The sequence below is a fragment of the Schistocerca serialis genome, chromosome 3, assembly GCF_023864345.2.
Source record: "Schistocerca serialis cubense isolate TAMUIC-IGC-003099 chromosome 3, iqSchSeri2.2, whole genome shotgun sequence".
NCBI classification, from domain to species: Eukaryota; Metazoa; Arthropoda; class Insecta; order Orthoptera; family Acrididae; genus Schistocerca; species Schistocerca serialis.
The window spans coordinates 372,899,207-372,919,458 of record NC_064640.1 but is presented as its reverse complement, the minus strand read 5'-3'; positions in this window follow the sequence as shown (position 1 = coordinate 372,919,458).

The window sequence follows — 20,252 nt, the reverse complement described above, 5'->3', positions numbered from 1 at the left end:
AATTTTGACGTATGAGGTGAAGTGTTATTTAGTCTCCACTCTACAGCATATGAATTCTTCAATTTCCCTATCATATTTCCACTCCATATAAAGCACTCAATGTACTTCATCCAAATTATTTCTAAGTAGCCTTCATAAAAATCAAACATCATAGACCCTTGAATATCATTACGAACAACAATTGTTGGAAACCTTTTAAAGTCCAGCTACAATCATTGTATTTCAGTGTCATACAAACTTTCAGACTTCTAGAATTCACCTCCTCCCCCACCCCTCCCCTAAGCCTACATGTCGGATCACTTCACTCGACATCTCAGGACACTCGCTATAGTGATCAGCGAAGGACCTCTTGCGCAAGTATCTTTATAATTGTCTGTGGTGTAAGATTTCAATCACGTTGCATTGCTTTGGAAGACACTGAAATTGATGTCATAGCCATTAGTTAAGTTGATATCATGGTCAACAATTCGTCCAGTCACCGGCTTGGGGTGGCGCAGTGGTTAGCACACTGGACTCGCATTCGGGAGGACGACGGTTCAATCCCGCGTCTGGCCATCCTGATTTAGGTTTTCCGTGATTTCCCTAAATCTCTCCAGGCAAATGCCGGTATGGTTCCTTTGAAAGGGCACGGCCGACTTCCTTCCCCGTCCTTCCCTAATCCGACGAGACCGATTACCTCGCAGTTTGGTCTCTTCCCACAAAAACAACCCAACAACCGGCTTGGGAGCCTCTATAAGCGGCGACAGCTGTGCACGGAGGAGGTGGCTGACGGACTTGACGATCTGTAGTGCGAGTTCTTCGATTCTCTAGCATGACACAGCACAATGTTTAAGTTAAGATGCAGGTGCACATCTCTCCCAATCCTAATCGAGTACACACGACAGTGACAAGTGTCTGTCAACCATACATGTTCCACCAAAGAGCTATACAGATTTAAAGTTACGGCAAGTGATCTACTTCTCACAAACAGCGGACTTCCCACCATTCTAAAATTAGGACAATTGAATTTCGAATGTTCCTACCATTTTTAAATTATGGCAAGTGAACAGTAACGCCACAAAAGTGGGGAATACCAGTGATTTTTTGAGTTTTCACCATTTTTATCTTACGACAATTTCCTTACTTACATAAGTGAACTGTAATGTCATAGGAATTGGGAATACCAGTCTTTAGTGTCAAGTGTTTCACAACTGTATGTGTTCCGCTAGTGAGCTATATATTTTTAAAGTTAGGAAAAGTAAGATTGTGGGTCTCAGAGTTAGGGTGTCGGTTGTTTAAACTGCATGCTTGAGGGGTAGTAAGGAACTGTTTAAACATAGCACATGTGGACTTGAACCTAGGGCATATGAACTGTACTATCATAGGAGTGGGGAAAACCCGTGATTTTTCTAAGTTTCCTGGAATTTAATATTTAGGACAGGATTCTAATTTTAGATCACGTGAAATCTGACAACCATACAAAGCTGCACAGTATCGCTAGGGCTGCCATCTTGGATTCAGATGATGTAGGGCTGTGCTAGTTTTCCCAGCCAGCGATCTTGGATCGCCACTTTGGGTTCTGACGTCACAGAGCAGCATGAATAATAGCTGGCAAGCCATATTGTGTTTTGAACCAGCAGATCAATGCACCATCTTGGGTTTTTCCACCAGTTTACACTTAGGAAAAGTTGGCTATATCCGCCATCTTGGATTGCTTTATTTTATGCATAGGGAGATTGGGCTACTTTTTTAATTTCTTCCATTTCTTTGAAATTTTTGGCAACTTCTGAATTTCCCGCGGTTTTATACGTAAGAAAATTGGCCTATTCAAAGGGATTTGGGGAGAGGGAGATTTGGAAAACTAGCAACAGTGCATAATGTGAGAGGGGGGGAGGGAAGAAATCTCGCAATAACGCAAGCTGTGCCAGAACTGACGTTTCACCAAAAATCTTTATTGCGTCTTTGCAGCAGGCCTTTAAATCATTAAACTAGAATGGAGGAGGAATACATATGAATGGATCTCAGTTGCAACATCTTACATTTGTCGATGGCGGTGTATGCTTTGCACAGATACAGAAGAACTTGAATAAAGGATGGGACAATGTAACAGAGCAAGTGTGCCTGTATGTCTGATGTTTAATTTCACAACACCAAAATAATGTGCAATTATCTGTCGCTACAACAATAGTAAATATTAATGACCAAGTTATAGAAACAATTGACGGTTACGTGAAGTGGAAGGTTGGGTAGTCTCGGACACGTAGGCTCTTTTAAAATTATGATATTTTCTGATATGTGTACTGAAACATTCTGCACACTAAAAATATTTTTATGCGTTAGTTAATAGAATTATAAAACTCGATGTCATAAGAATATACGTTCGTTGATTTTATAGTATTTTTTCCAGCGTTTGGATTTTGGAGTTAATGGATATGAAATTTTAATGTGCAAAAAGTTATTTTTGTTGCAAAAAATGTTAACTGGATCGTAAACGGTTATAAACTTCAACTTATCCATCAGCTCAGCTAGTTTGTCAAAAACCTTGTCAACTTGTTCCTCGGTGAAAACTGCCACTCACTACAAGTTCGTTGATTCAGCCGAAGTCTTTACATATTTTCGTAAAATTGTTGTCAAAATCTTTACTCGCTTTCATGTTTGTCTCATTGAACTCATCTTTACGCCAGGGCATAAGTTGTCTGTGGAAATTTTTAACATAATTTCCTAAAGGAGGTTTCATGACCATCTCTTTGTTTTCCTGTAAAGTTTCAAGTCCGTCACCTAATGTGCTTAACAGAACTGCATATTTCTCACTCGCTTCCCTAATTGTTCTTCAATAAGTATGACTTTTTCTACCTCTTCCTTCGTGTTATTTTTATTCCTGACGTCTCCACTTTCCCTCTGAAAGAAAAAAGTAAAGATTTAAATTTTTATGCTCTATATTATGTCCTGCACAACCTGAAATTGATTTTTCTGGTACAGCCCGCACGTACCGCTGTGGCATTTTATTAATCCCATTATTATAACTTGGGCTAGATATGTCACAGCCTAAAATACAGAGAATAATATCATTTGTACCTAAAGATACAAAATGTAATATTATTTACTAACGAGACATAACAATGAAAAATTTAAGTTTTTCACCTAAAAACTCACTAGTAACATACAATTTGTTTCCACTTCGAAACGCTCTGTTGTTTTGATTGCCTTGTTTGTCAATAGTTCACACTATAGTGGCACGACAGGTGCTGTCACTAGCGCTAGATTTTAGATACAGCGCTTGTCCGATACAATCCGCTGTCTAATATTACCCAACCTTGCCCTGCTTAGAACAATTGCAAACAGCAAGTAGATAGACACTAAAAGAAATAAACAATAGTGTAAAATTGGCCTGGAGCTCATTTGGAAGAATGAATGCCGTATTCCGAAATTGAGTACCAAAGTGCCTTTAACGGAAAGCCTACAACAAGTGTATATTGTCAGTACTAAACTACAGAATTTAAGTGGACGATAAATGTTCAAATGGTTCCAGAATTGAGAACAGACCAATGAACAGCTAGAAGATGTAGGTTTGGGTTAAAAGAACAGACAAATAGCTAAGTCAAAAGATAAGAGAGGTGGGTGTGGCTGTGGCAGTGGCAGTGACTGTTACGAAATGCTGGCCGGTGTGGCCGAGCGGTTCTTGGCGCTTCAGTCTGGAACCGCGTGACCGCTACGGTCGCGGGTTCGAATCCTGCCTCGGACATGGATGTGTGTGGTGTCCTTACGTTAGTTAAGTTTAAGTTGTTCAAAGTTCTAGGGGACTGATGACCTCAGAAGCTAAGTCCCATAGTGCTCAGATCCATGTTTTTTATTACGAAATGGAATGGAGCGGTTCTGGGCTTAGAGCGAGATAAAATGTTGGCGGAAGGACTAAGATGGTCCTCTGCTGCATTCCCCGTGGTAAGAAAACACCTGGGGGACGAGGTAACAGACCTGACGATGTGGTGTCACCGCCAGACACCACACTTGCTAGGTGGTAGCCTTTAAATCGGCCGCTGTCCGTTAGTATACGTCGGACCCGCGTGTCGCCACTATCAGTGATTGCAGACCGAGCGCCGCCACACGGCAGGTCTAGAGACACTTCCTAGCACTCGCCCCAGTTGTACAGCCGACTTTGCTAGCGATGGTTCACTGACAAATTACGCATTCATTTGCCGAGACGATAGTTAGCATAGCCTTCAGCTACGTCATTTGCTACGACCTAGCAAGGCGCCATTATCAATTGCTATTTATCTTGTGATGCATGTACCCTCAGACCGATGTTCACCAATTATGGATTAAAGTTAAGTATTCCAGCAGCTACGTACTTTTTTTGCTAGTATAATTACTTTACCTGTTCCAGACCTCACGCCAGCCTGCGTGAGCTTAAACGCGTGCCTTTCGGCTACCTCGTAGTGGCTTGGCTGTCTCGCCAAGTCACAACAGACGACATAAAGAAACAAACAGGAGAAACTCGAATGCTTAAAACTGAAGGACGTAATGCATGGACATGTAGGAAAAGGCCTATATCGGGCAGTAGATAATAAATAGTCCATCACGATGGCCACTAGAGTACAAAACGAGGCCGTACTCGAATAAAGCGCTGGTCGGACAACTGGGAGAGACGGTGAGAATAGGAGAATTTACCCTGCTGACAAAAGACGCCGAACATGAGGTAGAAGGCGTTGGTGAGCGAGTGTTGCTCGTAGGCGGCGGGCAGGCAGGCGCCGGCGACGTGGCCGAGCAGCCACACGTAGGCGGCCGAGGCCAGCACGCACAGCGCCACCGCCAGCCACAGCGACGAGCTCAGCGGCTGCACGAAGTTGCTCCACACCATCTCCAAGCTGCCCGGCTCGCGGATGTACACGCAGAAGCTGCAGTACGATTCAATTTTGTCAACCAACTTGTGATAATTCTGGCACCAACAACGAACATACAGAAATTTCGTTCACACACAGTGTCTGATAGAAAAAGTGAAGTACCTTGAAGACATAGTCGGAAATAAATATAATTTCGTACACGTACGTACCATCGGCGGATATGCAAATGATTAGAGATGCAGTTATCTGTGAGAGGTAGAACGGTCGTCACGGTGTATTAATGTTGTTCTTGTTTAGTGTTGTTACTAGGCCTGGAACATGGAAAGTGTCATATTTTCAGGGATCTCTGTGAAGGTCATGAAGATGTCGCATACTCGTGTGAGACAGCTTTATCAGCACTCGACAGAGTCTGTAAGGAGTCTCCATGAAGATTTATGGGATATTCGAATGTGACACCAGCCCATTGTTGGATTGTAGGGGAATGTGAGGGAGAGAATTCTCGTCGTCAGGGGTCCGATCGATCGCGTCTGACCAACAAAAGGGAGGATCGCTATATTGTGCACTAAGCATACAGTAGCCTCTGCACATGTGCACCTGTCACCCGAGAAAAAGTAATGGACTCCCAGCAACATACTGTGTCACTTCACACCATAGCGTGGAGACAAGTGGCAGCTGGGCTAGGGAACTACCTTCCCAATCATGGGCTACGTTAACACTGCAACACAAATGGCCGCATTTGAGTCGTGCTGTGATAGAGAAGCATGGACTGAGGATGAGCAGCATCAGATTGTGTTCAGCTTTGAATTACGTTTCTGCATTATCCTGGGTGATCATCGTTGGCGAGTATGGTGGTGAGCTGGAGTGATGTTTTATTCTTCCAATGTGTGGATAGACACAGCGATGTTAATCCTGGTATCATGGTGTGGGGAGACATGTGGTATGACAGCTGGTAGTGACATCACGTGGTACATCACAGACACCATATGTACTTATGTGTTACCTCTCATGCAATAGTATCCTGATACCATTTTCCAACAGGACAATGCTCGGCCACATATGGTGCAAGCCAGTATAAACTGTTTGCACGATGGTGAGGTACTCCCGTGGCCATCAAGATCCCCAGATTTGTCCTCTGTAGAACCTGTGTGGGACCAGCTTGGACGTCAACGTGATCGTCATCTCAGAATATCAATGACCATTTACAACAGTTGTTGGCCATTTTGACTCAGGAGAGGATATAACGGCTTTATGAGACCATTCCCAACCGAATCAGTACATGCATCTAGGTCAGAGGAAGAGCAGCGTCATACTGATAAGAGGGCTCGTGCTGCCAAGTCCTATGTAAATTTGACTCCATTTCATAAACACTGAAGTAGCAACACATACACTCTCAACTTGCAAAGTTTCTGAGTCCTTCACTTTTTTTGTCAGGTATCTACACTCCTGGAAATGGAAAAAAGAACACATTGACACCGGTGTGTCAGACCCACCATACTTGCTCCGGACACTGCGAGAGGGCTGTACAAGCAATGATCACACGCACGGCACAGCGGACACACCAGGAACCGCGGTGTTGGCCGTCGAATGGCGCTAGCTGCGCAGCATTTGTGCACCGCCGCCGTCAGTGTCAGCCAGTTTGCCGTGGCATACGGAGCTCCATCGCAGTCTTTAACACTGGTAGCATGCCGCGACAGCGTGGACGTGAACCGTATGTGCAGTTGACGGACTTTGAGCGAGGGCGTATAGTGGGCATGCGGGAGGCCGGGTGGACGTACCGCCGAATTGCTCAACACGTGGGGCGTGAGGTCTCCACAGTACATCGATGTTGTCGCCAGTGGTCGGCGGAAGGTGCACGTGGCCGTCGACCTGGGACCGGACCGCAGCGACGCACGGATGCACGCCAAGACCGTAGGATCCTACGCAGTGCCGTAGGGGACCGCACCGCCACTTCCCAGCAAATTAGGGACACTGTTGCTCCTGGGGTATCGGCGAGGACCATTCGCAACCGTCTCCATGAAGCTGGGCTACGGTCCCGCACACCGTTAGGCCGTCTTCCGCTCACGCCCCAACATCGTGCAGCCCGCCTCCAGTGGTGTCGCGACAGGCGTGAATGGAGGGACGAATGGAGACGTGTCGTCTTCAGCGATGAGAGTCGCTTCTGCCTTGGTGCCAATGATGGTCGTATGCGTGTTTGGCGCCGTGCAGGTGAGCGCCACAATCAGGACTGCATACGACCGAGGCATACAGGGCCAACACCCGGCATCATGGTGTGGGGAGCGATATCCTACACTGGCCGTACACCACTGGTGATCGTCGAGGGGACACTGAATAGTGCACGGTACATCCAAATCGTCATCGAACCCATCGTTCTACCATTCCTAGACCGGCAAGGGAACTTGCTGTTCCAACAGGACAATGCACGTCCGCATGTATCCCGTGCCACCCAACGTGCTCTAGAAGGTGTAAGTCAACTACCCTGGCCAGCAAGATCTCCGGATCTGTCCCCCATTGAGCATGTTTGGGACTGGATGAAGCGTCGTCTCACGCGGTCTGCACGTCCAGCACGAACGCTGGTCCAACTGAGGCGCCAGGTGGAAATGGCATGGCAAGCCGTTCCACAGGACTACATCCCGCATCTCTACGATCGTCTCCATGGGAGAATAGCAGCCTGCATTGCTGCGAAAGGTGGATATACACTGTACTAGTGCCGACATTGTGCATGCTCTGTTGCCTGTGTCTATGTGCCTGTGGTTCTGTCAGTGTGATCATGTGATGTACCTGACCCCAGGAATGTGTCAATAAAGTTTCTTCTTCCTGGGACAATGAATTCACGGTGTTCTTATTTCAATTTCCAGGAGTGTATAATTGTATGCCAACGGCCTTGCCGTAGTAGTAACACCGGTTCACGTCAGATAATCGAAGTAAAGCACTGTTGGGCTTGGTTAGAACTTGGCTGTGTCACTATCTGGGTCTGCCGAGTGCTGTTGGCAAACGGCGTACACTCAGCTGTTGTCGGGCCAACTCATGAGCTACTTGATTGAGAGGCAGCGGCACCGGTCACGAAAACTGACAATGGCTGGGAGAGCGGTGTTCTGACTACATGCCCCTCCATATCCACATCCAGTGACGCCTAAGGGCTGAGAATGACACAGCAGCCAGTTGGTACTGTTGGGCCTTCAAAGCCTGTTCGGACAGTATTTGTTTGTTTATTTTTTATCTATAATGGGGTGAAAAATTATAACAACGTAAATCAATAAAATATTTTTGATTTAGCGCCCGATACTCTTGGACAACCATTAGTAAAATAAAAATAGGAAAAAAGAATTATCACTGTCCAGGTCATCCAGCCACTCCCTCGCTTTAGACCCTGCTTGAGCAGTTTTCTCGGGATATGAAGGAAGCACCTAAGTATCAATCGAGAACTATTTGTGGCACCGTCTACGCCAGCTCACTGGAGTCACAACTGACCGAGTCTCGCCATCCCCAGTTGTACAGTGTAGCAGCTGTTCTTCCTTTCTCACGTCTGATTCGGTCAGTTTGCGCCAGATGACGCGAATTAGATTAAAGCTCGAGAGTTTGATAGATAGGTTTCCGACTAGCAAGTTACCTTTCTGGGGTGAAGACGATCACTCCGATTTGCAGGCATCCTCAGGATCGCGAGCGCTGGCTAATAGGCTTATGGCGAGTTTCGAGGATGGTTGACAATATTACATTCGGATTATAGAAACTTTATGAATGATATCGGGTACAACTGCTCAACAATGCTCAGGTTTCAAATAAACCAAACCCAGTGCCGTTGCTCTTCGAGTGTTTCTGCCAGCTCCCCAGGAAGTCTCAGTTATCTTTTGCAATAAATTATTGCAGATTTTCACTTTTGTAGCTGTTTTTCGCAAATGATGCCGATAGGTAAGTTGCCTATCAGAATCGGCGCCTAGATACTTCAGTAAAGCAGAGTTATGTATTGTTATGTGTTATGTATTATGTATTGGCTCCCATTGCGCTAAATTATATTTTCTTGTAGTGTGACCTTGAGGAACAAGATGTTAGATGGTTTCCTTCCTATTTTGAAATTCAACTGGATTTACTCTGAATGAGAATCAGGCATGAGTCGCGAGCTGTAGAAATTCAAGATGGGTTAAATGTGTGTGTGAATGTGTGTGTTTCATTTAAGGGTACTCCACTGCGAGTTATCAGCACCTTGATAAGTTGAGTGGGTGGCAAGACAAATGAATGGGGACATCGGAGAAGCCTAGGTTTCTGTCAGGCAGAGAATAAGCTTTGAATATCTTATGGAAATGTGAATGAACACTATCTCGTTGGAAGGCGGGAATCCGCATAGGAAGAGTACCGAATCCCGTTCTGCGAGTCCCACCAGGAAGTTGTCGCGGGTGAGACTGAACGAACCTTGGATCAGGTGGAATTCTGCACAGTTACCAGTGTCTCCCCAGCCAAGTACGACAGGTGTTCATCCGGTATCACACCCAATAACTTAACAGGACACGTGATGTTTCCATCTACAACACATACTGGTTGTTTGGCCAAGACATCAGTCCAAACTGAAACAGGGTTTTTCGTATACAACATTTTCATCCACTTAGCACATCATTGTAAACTGCTTAAAACGGTTTGAACCACCTGCATACCTGTAAACACGGATAGCATGAGTTTTAAGGGGAGCATGGAATGAAGGAATTAGCCGTATGTAATTGGAATAACGACTTTATTGTGAAATAGAAACAATAGGATAACAACAATAAGGGCTCTCTGTTCGCAATTGCACTTCTTTACATATCTGTGAAATCAAAATTTGCTGCTGGATAACATTCAATACTGTTTTGCCCTGTCTAGTTCATTCCAGCATGGTTGGGTCCTGTTTGATATGCTGCTCACATGATGGTTAAGACACGACTTCTCTAGCTTGTCCCACGCTTCGCTGCCCCCCCCCCCTCTCCCCCCCCCCCCCCCCCCGTCCCCCTCAGGAGGTCACCCAGTATGTGAGATGGGTTTCTGCAAAGACACACTGCAAGCTTCAACTGGTCCCCAGCATGCTCAATCGGTTTCGTTCAGCAGACACCGCATGGAATTCTAATCGGTTATTCCAGACTCGTAGAGGCAAGTGCTCATGTGGCTGGCCCGGTGCTTCTGCTATATCGTCTTTAAATAAACGAACTACTGTCTGTAGTACTGGACAGTAGGTTGGATGATTCTGTGCCGATACTGCACAACCCTCAAATTAGATCTCAGTAGCTATGAGGTGTGGGACTCAAGGTCTGAAATGTGCATTCGTAACTGGCTACTTCCACACTGTTCTACTACGATCATCAGGTGTCAGACAAATCCTGCATTCTTCGTAGAAGAAAACCCTACTCTACTGAGACAAGTTCCAATCTGGTCTTCCCTTATCCAGCTTCCTCATGCATTCCACGCTGTGAGGTTGTGTCTTGTTTTTACTGGATGCGCAGAGACCAAATAGATCGAGTGGAGACGATTCTGGGTCAACAGGGATCCCCCCCCCCCCCCCCCCCCAAAAATCCCTGAAGAGCACCAGTGGCCTGGGAAGGGTACCAGCAACTGCCTGATTGCAGATATACACTGCAGAGTCAAAGAAACTGGCACTGGTATCGCAGATATGCTCAGTAATGTTCTGTCTGGGGAGTGCTTAAACTCAGAAGAGTGTTCCTGGAGCCACTCTGTAGCACTTCTGGACGAGTGGGGTGCCGCATTGTCCTGATAGAATTTCCCAAGTCTGTCGGAATGCACAGTGGACATAAATGGATGCAGGTGATCAGACAGGATACTTTTAAGTGGGTGTCACCTGTCAGAGTCGTATATAGACATATCAGTGGTCCCATATCACTGCAACTGCACATGCCCCATAACATCACAGAGCCTCCACCTGATGACATGCAAGGTCCATGGATGCATGAGGTTGTCTTGATACAAATTAAAACGAGACTCGTCCGACAAGGCAACATGTTTCCAGTCATAAATAGTCCAATGTCGGTGTTGACGGGCCCAGGCAAGGCGTAAAGCTTAGCGTCGTGCAGTCATCAACGGTACACGAGTGGGCCTTCGGCTCCGAAAGCCCATATCGATGATGTTTTGTTGAATTGATCGTACGCTGACACTTGCTGATGGCCCAGCATCGAAATCTGCAGCAATTTGTGGAAGGGTTGCACTCTGTCATGTTGAACGATTAGCCGGCCGGTGTGGCCTTGCGGTTCTAGGCGCTTCAGTCTGGAACCGCGTGACCGCTACGGTCGCAGGTTCGAATCCTGCCTCGGGCATGGATGTGTGTGATGTCCTTAGGTTAATTAGGTTTAAGTAGTTCTAAGTTCTAGGGGACTGATGACCATAGATGTTAAGTCCCACAGTTAAAAAAAAAATGTTGAACAATTATCTTCAGTCGTCGTTGGCCCCGTTCTTGCGGGATCTTTTTCCAGCAGCAGCGATGTTGGAGATTAATGTTTTACCAGATTCCTGACATTCACAGTATTCTCGTGACATGGTCGTACGGGAAAATCCCCACTTCATCGCTACCTCGAATATGCTGTGTCCCATCGCTCCTGCGCCGACTTTCACATCGCCGTCAGAGCCACTTAAATTTGATAACCTGCCATTGTAGTACCAGTAACCGATCTAACAACTGCACCAGCCGCTTGTTGTCCTATATAGGCGTTGCCAACAGCAGCGCTGTATTCTGCCTGTTTACAAATCTCTGTATTTGAATACTCATGCCTATACAACTTTCTTTGGCGCTTCAGTGTAAATCCGTATGTGTAGGATTTGTATACACTGAGTGAGTCAGGATGTCATCCACAATAAACCGAATGTTTTGTTGCACTGAACTAACTGAAGTGTTGACTCAATTTATCGTTGTCAGGGGCTCATACTACAAAAGTGTCACTGGCAAATATTCATCACATTATGCGTTTAAAACTTTCAAAATTTAATTTTTTTGACGTTCTCCACGCATAAACAAGTTATCAAGCGCGACGAGGGACCAAACTTAACGGCACAAACACTCCGCTCATAAAGCTATTAGTACATTAAAATATTAGTTAAGCACAGGAGCCGACCGGAGTGGCCGTGCGGTTCTAGGCGCTACAGTCTGGAACCGAGCGACCGCTACGGTCGCAGGTTCGAATCCTGCCTCGGGCATGGATGTGTGTGATGTCCTTAGGTTAGTTAGGTTTAATTAGTTCTAAGTTCTAGGCGACTGATGACCTCAGAAGTTAAGTCGCATAGTGCTCAGACCCATTTGAACCATCTTATCAACATTTTTGCCAATAAAATATAAAGGATCTGCAAGGGGTATCTTTATGGGTAAAGATAGCATTTCGAAGCTAACTAGCACTTCCTAATCGTTCACTTCGTAGGCTTCAGTCAAACTGGCCTGATCGAGCTCCAACAGTTTCGGGACTGTAGTAAGCGGTTCTTTTTCCTGTAGTAAAAGAATCATGTTTTCTGTTCAAGACTAGCCTCATAACAGAAGGAGAAAATATAGCATACATTAGAAAATACGATATTACAGTGCCTATTTTATTCCGAAGTACGACGTAATGTTCCTTCGTACATGCATGCATGTCCGAAGGAACAGGCACTGCGGTCACTGCATTCGTTATGAAACACATGAAATGTATTCACAGTTGCGAATATGGCCAACCATCAACTGTATAATGGAACGACGAACGACGGAAATGAAAACTGGGCTGCACCGGGACTCGAACCCGGATTTCCCAATTATCGCGATCTGTCGCCTTACCATTTGGCTACCCAAGCACGACTCACGGGCATACGCTAACTTTAATTTGTTGTCAACCATGTGTCTACAACCTACGGAAGTCAGGGCCTGGCCGTGCGTCGTGTCCAGATAACCAAATGGTAAGGCGACTACTCGCGATAAACGGGAAATCCGGGTTCAAGTCCCTGTCCGGTACAAATTTTCAGTGTCATAATTCCATTACACATCTGATGGTTGTAAATATTCGCAACTGCGAATACAAAAAAAAAAAAAATGGATCAAATGGCTCTGAGCACTATGGGACTTAAAATCTGAGGTCATCAGTCCCCTAGAACTTAGAACTACTTAAACCTAACTAACCAAAGGACATCACACACGTCCATCCCCGAGGCAGGATTCGAACCTGCGACCGTAGCGGTCGCGTGGTTCCAGACTGAAGCCCCTAGAACCGCTCGGCCGGCTGCGAATACATTTCATGTAATCCATTATAAAATGTTGACCACTGGAACCAAGTAGTGAAAATCTACTCAGGAAAACACGTTTACAGTAAATTCTTTACGTCGTCTTCTGACATGGACGAACGTCACGAAGTCCATTTTTCTTATATGTTAGTTACTTTGTGGATTTTTGAAACTGTTTTAGACGACGAGCCTATGACGTTTTATTCATTTATCACAAATGAAACATCTCTGCTTACTGAAATCAATTGAAAGCGTCAGTCAAATACACACTTAATATATGATTTTCCTGTTAAAGAAGGTACACTAAACTATCATAAACTACGTTAGAACGGCCTCGGAAGGCCCAGAGCTACCGACCGAGCGCCAGCCCCGGATTTACGAAATTTCCGAACATGGACAAAAACTTGATAGTGGCGTACCCTCTCGAGCGTATGAGACAGGACGTCAAAAATTTTTAAAAAATCGAGTTTTCAAAACTATGTTCATTTTGTAGCGCACTGTTTCTGAAGAGTTTGAGATGGGAAACATACACGTTCGAAGAAATGTAAGACATGTTATTTGGTGTTAAGTGTGCCATAGTGCAGTGCCACGCCTCTTCAAACAACATACTTCTATCGCACGTCATTGTATTTCGCTCTGTGGAATTCAAACGTGTATACTTTGTGGTGGAAGCCATCTGACCTATACTCAGGCCAGTGGAACTTGAAACGTTCTATGGCGGCGCTTCTGCTAGCAGTCGGCTGGTTTGACGTCCTACCCCCCCCCCCCCACCCCCCTTAAAAAACAATTAATACTGTGTGGGATTATTTGTAACGGGAAGAATAAGAACTCCTCAAAGAATAAAGAATTTGCACTCTTTGTTGCCTATAAGCTAATAACTTTCCCTTTAGTGTGACATAAAATTAAATACAGGAAACATAAAACCACTAAAGACAAACAAGACAGTACTCATCCTTAGGTCCCAACAGTACCCAAGTCTGGTGTGTTTCCTCGATTTGATTACATCTTCTTAGTCATCTACATCTACATCCATACTCCGCAAGCCACCTAACGGTGTGTGGTGGAGGGTACCTTGAGTACCTGTATCGGTTCTCCCTTCTATTTCAGTCTCGTATTGTTCGTGGAAAGAAGGATTGTCGGTATGCTTCTGTGTAGGCTCTAATCTCTCTGATTTTATCCTCATGGTCTCTTCGCGAGATATATGTAGGAGGGAGCAATATACTGCTTGACTCTTCGGTGAAGGTATGTTCTCGAAACTTCAATAAAAGCCCGTACCGAGCTACTGAGCGTCTCCCCTGCAGAGTCTTCCACCGCAGTTTACCTATCATCTCCGTAACGCTTTCGCGATTACTAAATGATCCTGTAACGAAGCGCGCTGCTCTCCGTTCGATCTTCTCTATCTCTTCTATCAACCCTATCTGGTACGGATCCCACACTGTAGAGCAGTATTCAAGCAGTGGGCGAACAAGTGTACCGTAACCTACTTCCTTTGTTTTCGGATTGCATTTCCTTAGGATTCTTCCAATGAATCTCAGTCTGGCATTTGCTTTACCAACGATCAACTTTATATGATCATTCCATTTTAAATCACTCCTAATGCGTATTCTCAGATAATTTATGGAATTAACTGCTTCCAGTTGCTGACCTGCTATTTTGTAGCTAAATGATAAGGGATCTATCATTCTATGTGCTCGCAGCACATTACACTTGTCTACATTGAGATTCAATTGCCATTCCTTGCACCATGCGTCAATTCGCTGCAGATCCTCCTGCATTTCAGTACAATTTTCCATTGTTACAACCTCTCGATATACCACAGCATCATCCGCAAAAAGCCTCAGTGTACTTCAGATGTCATCCACAAGGTCATTTATGTATATTGTGAATAGCAACGGTCCTATGACACTCCCCTGCAGCACACCTGAAATCACTCTTACTTCGGAAGACTTCTCTCCATTGAGAATGACATGCTGCGTTCTGTTATCTAGGAACTCTTCAATCCAATCACACAATTGGTCTGATAGTCCATATGCTCTTACTTTGTTCATTAAACGACTGTGGGGAACTGTATCGAACGCCTTGCGCAAGTCAAGAAACACGGCATCTACTTGTGAACCCGTGTCTATGGCCCTCTGAGTCTCGTGGACGAATAGCGCGATCTGGGTTTCACACGACCGTCTTTTTCGAAACCCATACTGATTCCTACAGAGTAGATTTCAAGTCTCCAGAAAAGTCATTATACTCGAACATAATACGTGTTCCAAAATTCTGCAACTGATCAACGTTAGAGATATAGGTCTATAGTTCTGCACATCTGTTCGACGTCCCTTCTTGAAAACGGGGATGACCTGTGCCCTTTTCCAATCCTTTGGAATGCTACGCTCTTATAGAGACCTGTCTGTTAGATAAATCGAAATAAGCCTTTTCAATATTGCAACAATTGTAACACACGCCAAATAAGCGAAACTGTTTTGGCAGAAATGGTCATTGTTATGTACCTCATTTACATAAATAACAGGACAGAATATAATTCACGAAGTACCAATATCAAATGCCTAATTACGCCAACTACAAGCAGCTCCAGAAGTAGTGAATTGCTGGACGAGCTGGAATTCTAAAACCACTCGTCAGTGATACAAATGCCCATAATATAATACCGTGGTGCCGAAGCCATTAAACCTGGGCTGTGGACCAATGGTAGAAATTCATTTGGTCGGATGAGTCTTGTTGTACACCGTTTCCAACTTCTGGTCGGGTTATATCAAAAGAGCGCAACATGTTTGGGTGTCGGTGACGATTTGGGCAGCCTTTCCGTGGTATTCTATGGCCCACATCATTACTCTGAAGGTCGCATTACTGTCAAGGATTATGTGTGTATATTTTGGCTGATCGTGTCCTTCTCATGGTACAGTGTTTGTTCCCCAATGGTGCTGCTGTCTTTCAAGACGACAGGGCCCCTGTTCACACAGCTCAAATCGTCCTGGACTGGTTTTGGGAGCAGGAGCATGAATTGTGGCATCTCCCTTCGGCACCACACTTTCCAGATCTTAATATCATTAGGTTATTGAGATTTTGTGGTCTACTTTGGAGAGAAGGATGCGTGATCGCTTTCCACATCCATCATCGTTACCTGAACTATTTTGCACAGATAAAAGTATAAGATTGCCTTGGAAACCAACAGGAGCTGTATACATCTACTCCAAGAAGACTGGAAGCTGTTTTGAATGGCAGTTGTTTTACTACACCGTATTAGACATTTTAATGTGTTGCGTTTTTGGTGTTTCCATATTTTTATCCAACCCCTGTATCTAGATGGGTAAATCAGCTGGAAATTTAGAGAGAGACAAAGGCCTGAGATCTCCAACAAGATCGCCCTAGTAAATTTCACAAGCATATGGTCAAATCCGCCATGCTGAAATCTGCCCTGAAATTTTTCAAGCAGGAAGGCTACAACGAAAGATACATACTTTAAAAATTTTAACTTACACTACTGGCCATTAAAATTGCTACACCAAGAAGAAATGCAGATGGTAAACGGGTATTCATGCGACAAATATATTATACTAGAATTGACACGTGATTACATTTTCACTCAATTTGGGTGCATAGATCCTGAGACATCAGTACCCAGAACAACCACCTCTGGCTGTAATAACGGCCTTGATACGCCTGCACATTGAGTCAAACAGTGCTTGGGATGGCGTGTACAGGTACAGCTGCCCATGCAGCTTCAACACGATACCACAGTTCATTAACAGTAGTGACTGGCGTATTGTGACGAGCCAGTTGTTCGCCCACCAATGACCAGACGTTTACAGCTGGTGAGAGATCTGGAGAATGTGCTGGCCAGGGCAGTAGTCTAACATTTTCTGTATCCAGAAAGGACCGTACAGGACCTGCAACGTGCTGTCGTGCATTATCCTGCTGAAATGTAGGGTTTCGCAGAGATCGAATGAATGGTAGAGCCACGGTCGTAACACATCTGAAATGTAGCGTCCACTGTTCAAAGTGCCGTCAATGCGAACAAGAGGTGACCGAGACGTGTAACCAATGGCACCCCATACCATCACGCCGGGTGATACGCCAGTATGGCGATGACGAATACACGCTTCCAATGTGCGACCATCATGATGCTGTACACAGAACCTGGATTCATCCGAAAAAATGACGTTTTGCCATTCGTGCACCCAGGTTCGTCGTTGAGTACACCATCGCAGGCGCTCCTGTCTGTGATGCAGCGTCAGGGATAACTGCAGCCATGGTCTCCAAGCTGATAGTCCTTGCTGCTGCAAACGTCATCGAACTGTTCGTGCAGATGGTTGTTGTCTTGCAAACGACCCTATCTGTTGACTCAGGGATCGAGACGTGGCTGCACGATCCGTTACAGCCATGCAGATAAGATGCCTGTCATCTCGACTGTTAGTGATACGAGGTCGTTGGGATCCAGCACAGCGTTCCGTATTACCCTCCCGAACCCACCGATTCCATGTTCTGCTAACAGTCATTGGATCTCGACCAACGCGAGCAGCAATATCGCGATACGGTAAAACGCAATCGCGATAGGCTACAATCCGACCTTTATCAAAGTCGGAAACGTGATGATACGCATTTCTCCTCCTAAAACGAGGCATCACAACAACGTTTCACCAGGCAACGCCGGTCAACTGCTGTTTGCGTATGAGAAATCGGTTAGAAACTTTCCTCATGTCGGTACATTGTTGGTGTCGGCACCGGCGCCAACCTTGTGTGAATGCTCTGAAAAGCTAATCATTTGGATATCACAGCATCTTCTTCCTGTCGGTTAAATTTCGCGTCTGTAGCACGTCATCTTCATGGTGTAGCAATTTTAATGGCCAGTAGTGTATAAGTTGCATTGCTAGTATTCTTTAAAAATGTTGAAGTTACTTATTTTTGCCGCACTAAGAACCGTTGATAATAACCTTTCCTACAGAGCGCGAATCGGCGTATACGCGGACGCAGTCATGACAGGAGAACGTGACGTCGCGTAGCACTAAGTCCAGCGTGCAAACACATGAATTTTAAGCCCTTAAGCCATATCAGAAATGTCTCATATCATTAATTTTTTAATACTTGCAGTTCATATCGGCAGCTAAGCTGTTGCAGAGAAGTAATTGTTACACAAGTGTCTAGCAGAGGAAGGATAATCAAAGCAGTGTATGATGTTACATTACAAACGACTTCCACCAATCAGAACTTTAATTTGTTGACATTATATATTTTATAACAATTTTGTGGCACAGTTCTTATAACAATTTTTGGATATTGTATATTTTGCTAACAATGAAACAGTTCCTCGTTTATTTCCTGTAGCCGTCACAAAAATGCGATGTATCTGTTGGATGACTGAAACAAACATTTTCTCTACAGTAAGCACATCTTACAAAAGAAAAATTAATGCTTTCAGGCGCGTCACAGTAATTACTAGTGTTTTATTTAGATGGATCTGGAATGGAGCAAGAAATGATCATGCCCATTGTTTTGCGTATTGTGCTGCGTACCAGACATAGTTGGTCAAACTCGTAAAATGTGGTGATGCAAACTGACAATACAGAAATGACTGACGTTTAACCATACTGTTCCGCTGATAAACCTGAGATGATAAAGAGCTTTCGGAAATTATATTGTCCGACAATTTTCTGAAATATGTTGTACATTGTTGAAATTTTTTATCGTGACGCTGAATCAGACTATAGCTCCGGGTGGAATCTGAATTATATTTCGTCCTCCTCCTAAAGGGAGAGGCGTCATTATGTCCAGGCAAGGAGTCCAGCACAAGCAATGAATTATTTTGTGCAAATGTTAAGATGGTGTTTCGGATGTAGCATTGAAAATTATTCTCTCCCATTTTTCCAGATTTTGCTACGTCGATTACATGACTTTATATGCAATTAGTCCTATTTCTCAATTTTTGTTCCTAATTTGCCTTGACGTTCCTGAAACAGTAACCCAGTTGAGCCGAGAGAGAGAGAGAGAAAGAGAGAGAGAGAGAGAGAGAGAGAGAGGGAAAGAGAGCGTATGTGACGTAAGGTGAGCTGTTTATGGAGTTTACGGGCGCACGATTGTCCAACAGGCCGGTGGCAATACTTGGGCCTAATGTCGACGCAGCCAGTTTACCCTGTATTAAGGAGGCATAATTGTTGATGTGGGTGCTGGAGTGCTGTTCATTTTCTGGTGCCGTATGTTCTGCCCTTTGGGACTAAGGTACCCGTTGCTTGATTGACGTATGTGCTCCCGTTTTGAAGTTACTCCTGCTACCCTGGATTGCCTATGGTTCCCGTCACTCTGTCTGAAGTATTAAATTTACTTTCTTGTGCCTCTGTTTGAAATTATCTCAGTGCCATATTTGATGAGTTTTAAAATTCCTGTTGACTGCAACTTGTTCCGTATCAGCTTATCTTGTCATTCGGACCTGAAATTGTTTCATGTGTTCTAGGCCGCAACGTCTATTAGTGACCACTGAGGTCGAAATTGAGTCTTATTTGTACTGGAGGTTGTTGTTGCCCTGACTGATGTAACAACCACAAAATTGCCTACGGCCGTGGTAAGCAAACGTTGGCGGCCCAGTGAATCTTGGCTCATTTGGGTAATTAAGTTCCATAATTCTGGTGAGATTTTTCCCTTTCAAAGAAAACTAACATTGCTTGTTCAAATACAATTACTATTGTAGTTGATTGAGTGTTAGCCCTCAAGATTTGCCCGTTACCTTTTAAATCACTTAAGTTGTTGTGTTTGAGTAGCAAAAAAATGGTTCAAATGGCTCTGAGCACTATGGGACTTAACTGCTGAGGTCATCAGTCCCCTAGAACTTAGAACTACCTAAACCTAACTAACCTAAGGACAGTACACACATCCATGCCCGAGGCAGGATTCGAACCTGCGACCGTAGCGGTCGCGCTTTTCTAGGCTGTAGCGCCTAGAACCGCTCGGCCACCCCGGCCGGCGTTTGAGTAGCACTGTAATTTCTTGATCATTACATCAACTTGTTATATTTTACTGCGAGATTAACTGACTAATCCTCTTAGTAATTCTTATTGTAATACTCTTGTTGTAATACATAAGGTTTGGTTGGGGCTTGGGGCCAAGCTCACATTGAATTTCTTGCCTTAGTATGAGCATTTTCATGTGTTCTATGTTTATTATGCATGAATTACATGTCTACTTGTCTGCTCTCGGCTTTCCGAGCTGTACGTAGCCTTTGGGTGTTACCTG